Below are 8,545 nucleotides of genomic sequence, written 5' to 3' on the forward strand. Positions count from 1 at the left end.
GAAGCAGGAGCTGGCGTGAGCGTCGGGCTCGGCAGGGGACGTCCACGATGGGAAAGGGGCGGTCCTGGTGATGGGCAGACGGGCGCCGCTTGATGTGGAGAGGGAGCAGCTCGGGTGGTGTGAAGAGGCGGGCGCTCGTCGTGATGTAGGGAGCAGCTTAAGAGTGGTATATCGGCCACCAGGCCAATGGTAGGACGGCCACTCGGGCAGTCGAGGGGCAGGTTACCCCGCCATACAAGTTCCCATCCTGTAGTCCGTTTCACACAGCAGGCCGTGGGTGGTTCTTCGGGGGGGCTGAGTGGAGAGATGGACACCTCTCTCATTCAACTCCAACTCGCTGCCTTTCTTGCTTCCTGCTCCTCGTCTCCTGACTAGCCCGCCTCACACAGGAGGTCGTGGGTGGTGTGTGGGTCGGGGGGCTGAGTGGAAAGATGGACACCTCTCTGACCAGCCCGCTTCTCTGTGATTTCTCGCTGCCGCTCTTTGCTGTAGGGGTGTTCGTCTCCTCACGTCTCCCAAGCTTGTGGTGCTCTTCCTCACTGGTCCGTGGGTCTCCTTGCCCTCGCCTTCTCGCCTCTGCTCCTCGCTAAGCTCCTCCCCCTTCTTCACGTGACTCCCTCTCAGCATTACAATCAAACCCTACCTACCTAACTAGTTATTGGTTTCTTGGGGGGGTTCGAGGCTTTGAGATGAGGGATTTCAGTAACTCTCGTTCATATATTCGCTCATTCGCTCGCCGTGTTATCTTCTCATAACCTTTTACGCACTTACATTCCTTAGCCACCCATTCACTCCCTTACTCATTCACTCTTTCACTCATTCATGCTCCCACTCGCTCACACTTACTCTGTCACTCACTGACTTACTCACATTCTCTCGTTCATTCACGCACTCGCTTACACTTACTCACTCTGTTACTCACTGACTTGCATACCCTCTCGCTCACTCACATTCGGACCGTTACAAACTCAACGCCAACCCCAACATTAATGTAATCTACAACGCATGGAGCGTCTTCAGGACAAATTCCTAGAGGTACAAAGGACGGCAGTGTCTATGAAATCAAGGTGACTAGATGGTGCCGTGGATCCGCCTTAGATGACTATAAAGATCAAAATGGCAGTAAACCTGATAAAAAGGAATTATAAGTGAATGCAAGAAAATGACACTGCTGAAGCCCATGCACAGCCTCAGAGCTAGTTGAACCCTCATCAGGAATAGTTGACGCGACTTTAAGAAAGAAAACAGCGCCCGAAATCAAGACCAACTCCCATCCCCTGACAGGCAAGGCCGGATCACTATATAACACAGGACAGGGAACACGTGGCCAGAATCCTCAACTGTAGCTTTGCATCCTTATTCACGGGTGAGAACGTCGAAGCCATATCCGATGGCCCAATCCCGCTGAGGATGATCTCACTCCTGGGAAAAGGCACAATATGCTACCAAGATGTGAAAAAGTACCTTGACAAACTCGATATGAAGAAGTTATCGGGACCCGACAACTTCTCCTGCGGTTATTGGAAGGACTTAAACAGCAGTACTTCTGCCATTCACTAGCATCTTAGCAGCATATTAAACCGGCCACCATATCTGAACAAAGCCCCTTTAAATTGGAAAATGGTGAACGTAACAGGAGACAAGAGCGTTGTTTTGAACTGCAGGCCCATAATATTGATACCATTGACAGGCAAAATTTTTGAAAAGATTATCAGACACAAACTTGTTAGTTTTCTAGAAGATAATAATATAATTTCGAATACTCAGTACGGTGTTGTTTTTTACAGCAAAGGAGGCAGCTCAACGACAAAAGATAAAAACAACAACAAAAAGGCTCGCTAAATTCTGCTCCGAACAAAAAAGAGAGAGAGAGAGAGACCAGAAGAGAGGTCAAATTTAGGTAGAGCGGTGTCTTGATACTCTCCTTTGGAATGTGTTCAAGTCGTAGGCAGGTATCAGAAACATGCCCTCATTATTTTTATTTTTTTATGTTCGGCTTGTTGCACCGGTAGGCTTGATGGGGCCTAATGGTCAGCCCCTGCCCGTTCGTTGTGTAAGCAAGTGTTTATAGTGGTGCCACCTTGCTTGGTTCTTGAAGCCCCCCGGAGCTCATCTTTGCTCTACTGTAGAGAGTTTTGCTAGAGTCCGTGTTGATGGATGGTCTTCAAAACCATTCTGCGGTGATTGAAAATTGTCAGCTTGTTGCGGCGGGACTTGAGCCCGGGTTCTCCAGGACACCAGGCTCGCACGCTCACCACTCAATCACTGCCTCCCAAGGTTAACAAATCTATTGGACTTCTTCCAAGGAATATGTGAAAACTGGGATAATCACTTTCTAAGCGATGCCATTAACCTGGACTGACAAAAAGCCTTTGACAAAGTACCACACGAGTGGCTCCTTAATTAAGAAACTACAGTCAAGTGGTATAGAAAACAATCTGGTCGCGTGATAAGAGATTGGCTTACCAATAGAAAACAACGATTGTTATTTAACGGGCAGACTTCCGAGTGTGTTCCAATCATTAGTGGAGTACTCCAAGGGTCGTGTTGGGATCCATTCTCTTCGTCACATACAACATACAACCACGATCTAGAAACAGGACTGAAATCTTCCTTATCGAAGTTTGCTGACTACACCAAAGTAGGTGGAAAGGCTCTCACGACGACCGAATCTTCCAACGATCTGAAAAGTGGCAAACGTCTTTTAAGGTTGATAAGTGTCAAGTGCACTTTGAATCTAAAAGTAGTAACCATACATGCAGCATGAATGGGAAGCCTCTGCAGGTCGCGTAGGAGGAATCGGATCTTGGGGTCACCATCAGCAGTGACCTGAAACATACAAAGCACTGTAAAAAAAAAAAAACATAACACAGCCAACATTATGATCAGCTTCACAGCGACGAATTTCGTGTGTTAGACGCCGGAAGCAATGTCATTTTGATATGATTCAACGGTAATACCTCACCTCAAATAATATGCAGTGCAGTTTTGGGTCCCCAAATACAGGAATGACATTAAATTACTAGAGTTCAGCGACGTGTTACGAAAATGATTCCGCCCTTAACCCATCCAAACCCAACGGCCCAACCGTATGAGGAACGACTCAAGCGATTCAGTCTCTTTATGCTGGAAAACCGACGCTAACCTATTTAAGTGAGACGACGTAATACAGACATTGGCAGGAATTTGTTTTCTCAAACAGTCATCCACCATTGGAACAATCTTGCTTCAGAGATAGTAAGTGCGAAAACCATCAACTCTTTTAAAAATCGAATCGACCGTTTCTTTTTTGCATGAACTACATGCATGAATTACACGTACGTACCGAAGTGATCTGATCTGCACTGCGGGCACGAAGTGGCTGTCGAGTAAATCAAATCACTAGAGCGGACAACCTCGTAATGAGACAATAGGCTCTCTTGCCTGCATTTTTATGTTTCCATGTTCCCATGTTTCCTCCTCCTTCTCCTGTGTTGACTCGGTGTCGTGGTGACGGGGAAGCGAGACATACGTAACACTCTCCCCCGAAAAGATCGTCACACCGTCACTTCCAACACGCCGCTGTTGCTGGTGCCTTTTGTTTGGCCGTCTCCCTTCTCCTCCTTCTCCTCCTCCTCCTTTTTGAACTTTGCGAATATGCGACTAGGAAGAAAAAAATAATTTCTTCGCACCCTTGCACACACTTCTCGCGGAGGCGATGTTTATGAAGCTTTCCTTCCGTGCATCACTTCATACCGATTCTACTTTATTTCCATTTCAGCGCTTTTTTTCATATTTCTTTGAATGTGTCACTCCATAAAAAGTCAAATTTTCTATTGCTGTGTTACATTTTTTGTTTTTATCATGCACAGTCAGAGGATGAAAAGTGGGAGAGGAAAATAGCAAAAGCAAAACAGACTTTGTGTACGAACATCAGTATGAGTATGGAAATAATAAAAAAGGAGGTCTAGATATTTTGTTTCGTTAAATCTGATGTATAGATGCCAAGCGTGGACTCTAAACCAATGAATGGAGAAGCAAATGAAAGCTGTAGCAACATGATTCTCAAGAGGAATGTTAATTATGGATTCTTTGGACACCTCGAGTTACAAATGAAGCAGTATCCATAATAACAGGAATAGAAAGAAGTATCATGGAGCGAGTGAGGGGAAGACAATTGGGGTCGTATTATAAGAACACCTATTTGACAAGGCTTTCTTAGGAGTTGTGGGAAGTTCCAGGAGTAGTTTTATGACCCTGATGGTAGTTTGACCCCTCCTCTGTACCGTGAACCTAAAGAAACACTCATTAGAACCCGACTGACCCCCTCTTTGACCTTTAGAAATTGCTGATGTGAGAAGCCAAAGTGTCTTATTATACCGACCTTGATGTTTTGGGCCATTTCATCAGAGGCGGGTGTTGAGAGTGTGTTAAGGGGAGTGGGGGTTGGAGCAAGACGAAGACAAAGCATGACGTTTATGGACAGGCTCTTGGATGGTATTGGCGGGGATGGAAAGCGGCAGGTCTCGTGAGAATGGCGTATGACAGGAATGAATGCCGCTCCACTTCACTTGACTGACATCTGTTCACTGGGTCTGTTCAGGCTAAGGTGAGAGGAAACCCCGCGTGGTACCCTCTTACCCGACTCTACCTGAATCTGCGGGATTGGCTGGTTGAGGAAATGGGATGTGCGTCATGCTATGTACAAGTTAATTTGCTGACGAGTAGGGCGATATACAACGTTGGTAGCTATTGACGGGCGCTCTCTCTCTCTCTCTCTCTCTCTCTCTCTCTCTCTCTCTCTCTCTCTCTCTCTCTCTCTCTCTCTCTCTCTCTCTCTCTCTCTCTCTCTCTCTCTCTCTCTCTCTCTCTCTCTCTCTCTCTCTCTCTCTCTCTCCTCTCTCTCTCTCTCTCTCTCTCTCTCTCTCTCTCTCCTCTCTCTCTCTCTTCTCTCTCTCTCTCTCTCTCTCTCTCTCTCTCTCTCTCTCTCTCTCTCTCTCTCCTCTCTCTCTCTCTCTCTCTCTCTCTCTCTCTCTCTCTCTCTCTCTCTCTCTCTCTCTCTCTCTCTCTCTCTCTCTCTCTCATCCTTCCATCCCTTTTTGCAGTCTCCCTGACATACTTTATAAAAACAGTTCACATTCAGTGCCAACGACGTCCCTTGCAGCTTCCTTATTCACCAACCCTCCATCATCTTGTTTTTCGACTGGCCTCATCCAAGTCACGAGTGTAGAAAATTTTACCCACTGGATCTCTCCCCCCTGACGACCCCCCCCAACCCTTTACATACTCCCCTCTGGACGTTTTCTATTGTGGACATTTTCCACCTTCTGTACAACAAGTTATTCAACAGAAACTCAGTTCGCGGAGGAAAGTTCCTGAATTTGGTCTTGTGTAGAGATATAAAAAAAAATCGCTTTGTTAGTATGCTCGATGGTGTAACGTTTCTACCCTTGACTGACGTTGAGGAGGACCTAACATTCCTGAAATATTTAACCTCTCAAGGGCTAAAAGAAATAGCAGATGACATATTCTTTTAACGTATCAGAAGTTTTCATCGTGTACAGCCATCATCCATTGTTCTATTTGCAGTTTCTTTAGATATTCTGTATTCAACCTTCCATGTATAAATGTATGGAAGGTTTCACGTTTTAGAGTTTTCCCTGTGTTCGTCGGAGGGAGCTCGGACTCGGGTTTGGTTCATGCATGATTCTGGGATACATCTGCAACTCCGTGATAAGTTTGGTTTAAGATCCGTTGAGACAAACAGACAAACTTCCGCTCGTATTATATAGATAAATGAGGGAGAGGGGAAAATGTTACGTAGGGTAGATGTCCAGAGGGGAATAGGTCCCGGGATAATTTGTCAGGGGAGAAATGTCCAAATCTCCAGGGAGGAATATGTCCGACAACGATAAGTCACATCCACGAGAAGAGGAGCAGAACCAGGAGCAGGAGGAAGAGAGGAGAGAAGGAGAGAGTGGAGGAGGCGTTACTGAATAAAAAGGAAAGGATGAATAGTGAGGAAAAGAGACGGAAAATAATGGAGAGAGCCAGCGAGAGAGAGACAGAGTGAATGAATGAATGAATGAGTGAGTAGATGAGTGAGTGAGTGAGTGTGTGTGTGTGTGTGTGTGTGTGTGTGTGTGTGTGTGTGTGTGTGTGTGTGTGTGTGTGTGTGTGTATGTGTGTGTGTGTGTGTGTGTAAAATGAGACGGCAGAAAATTTACCACAAGACAATTACTCAGCCCAGAACCAGCTGGACCTCAAGTATCCCGACCAAGAAGATTGAATAGATGGAGGCGACCTCTGCTGAGTGGTGGGTTGGCAGGTCATGCAACCGCCGTCATGGGGGGGGGGGGAGCAAGACCGTTGGGTCGGGCTGCATAATACCAGTCTGCCACAGCTATTAATGAACCAATAGTGGTTACTAATGATACCACAGAGGTTATACTACTGTTTATTTTTACAAACATTATATTTTAGTTAGTTCCTCAATACTCACATCACATAGTATACAAATTATGTACATCATTTTATAGTGTCAAGTATTCTTCAGGCCGGTGAACAATACTGAGCAATAAGCTTGTAATTTCTTCTGTGAAGTGATTACCTGAATAAGTTTACCTCTCATAAAGGTACTTCTTGGCATCAGATATGACCAATAAATCCATGTGACTTTGTAAAGGATGAGTTTCATAAATATGATCCGATAAATAAGCAAGTATTTTTCGGGATGTTCAGTACTCAAATAATGAATGTATTACTTTCCATCTTTCTTTTCTAGAGAAAATCATGTCAGAAATTTTTACAACTGTTATTTCTCGCCAGAACAATTTTACTCAGGAAACAAAATTCCTTGATATCAGCTGAAAGGTTCCCTTTGGACTTAAATCTAATCAAATAATACATGTTGCTTTCACTACTGATGATAAGAACATAAGAACGTAAGGAGTCTGCAAGAGGCCGGTTGGCCTATACAAGGCAGCTCCTGTACTCCTAATGCACACCTTGCCTCAATATCCATGAAATTATCCAACCTCTTCTTGAATGTATCTATGGTATTGGCATTCACAACATGACTGCCAAGCCTGTTCCTTTCATCCACCACTCACTCTGTTGGTGAATGAATTCTTGCTTATGTCTTTGCTGAATCTGAATTTGTCTAGATTAAAACCATTGCCACGTGTCCTACCTGGCTCTTTTACTACCGAAACCCTATTGGCATCCCCTTTATTAAAGCCCTTCATCCATTTATAAACTTCGATCAGGTCTCCTCGCAATCTTCGCCTTTCTAGAGAGTGTAGATTTAAATGCTTAAATCTATCCTCATAAGGCAAGTTTCTCACCCTTAGAATAATTTTGTCCTTTTTCTCTGTACAGATTCCAACATCTTGATATGCATTCAATAGTAGGGTGACCAGAACTGGACCGCATAATCAAGATGAAGTCTAACTAGTGCTAAGTAAAGTGTGAGGATGACTTCAGTGCTCCTATTGCTTACGCTCCTCGAGATGAAACCCAGTACCCTGTTTGTACGATTCTTAGCCTGAATGCATTGAACCCTAGGACGTAGGTCAGTGCTCACTAAGACCCTTAAGTCCTTCTCGAACCCAGACCTGCTTAGAGGAGTGTCATTTAAGGAGTAATTGTGTGAGGGATTATTCCTACCTACACTCAGAATACTACACTTCCCGACATTGAATTCCATCTGCCACTTCCCCGCCCAATCGTTCATTATCTAAGATCCTACTTTTTGGAAGGGTAGAATTGATAGCCTTTGCAAGGGGGTTGCTGAAATACCCATTAGTCAGGTAGTTACTATATGCATTTAATATGGGTACATATGGTAGGTTATTTATCTTGAATATCATCATCTACTAACAATTTTTATTTTTGCTCGCAGCAGTATACTGTCTAGATACTGGATTATTGTCACAAGCCCCCATACATCTGACTCAACCATAAACAGCTCCATGTGGTCTCAATTTGAATTACATTATAAAGTTTAAAAAGGGGTCAAGGCAGGTAACCAAATGTTTACACATCTTTCTTTTTTTTTTCCATTCTGTAAATACAAATAAGAAAACCCACGAAACCATTTCTGCCATCAGACTTCAGCACCGGCTCACCACCAGCTTCTTGCCCCCACCCTAATCGCCGCCGACCTGACAGCTGCTTCACTCCGGTCAGCAGATACCGCCCCCACCCATTCAACCTTCTTGGCCCTGTCAGAGGAAGAGGGGGGAGGAGGGGGGGTCGGCGTTCCATTGGGGACGGCTGGTTTTGATTTGATTTGTTTTGCTCAAGCTATCACTCATCTTTTTCTTTTATAATGGTCCGTTCCCTCACCCAATATCTTCACGATTAAGGATATCCATTATGTTTCATATTAGATGACAGCAGATATATTCATAATTATCGTTTGTCGTTGCCCATGATGTATTGCACATATGAAGAAATATTAGTAAAATAAGGAAGCCCTGTTGAATGCCTGCTCTCCACCTGGTTTTGCCCAACCCCCATCGGATTAGCTGTCAACCAGTTACCAGCAACAGAGCGGCCATGC

The sequence above is a fragment of the Eriocheir sinensis genome, chromosome 3 (assembly GCF_024679095.1).
Source record: "Eriocheir sinensis breed Jianghai 21 chromosome 3, ASM2467909v1, whole genome shotgun sequence".
Lineage (NCBI taxonomy): Eukaryota > Metazoa > Arthropoda > Malacostraca > Decapoda > Varunidae > Eriocheir > Eriocheir sinensis.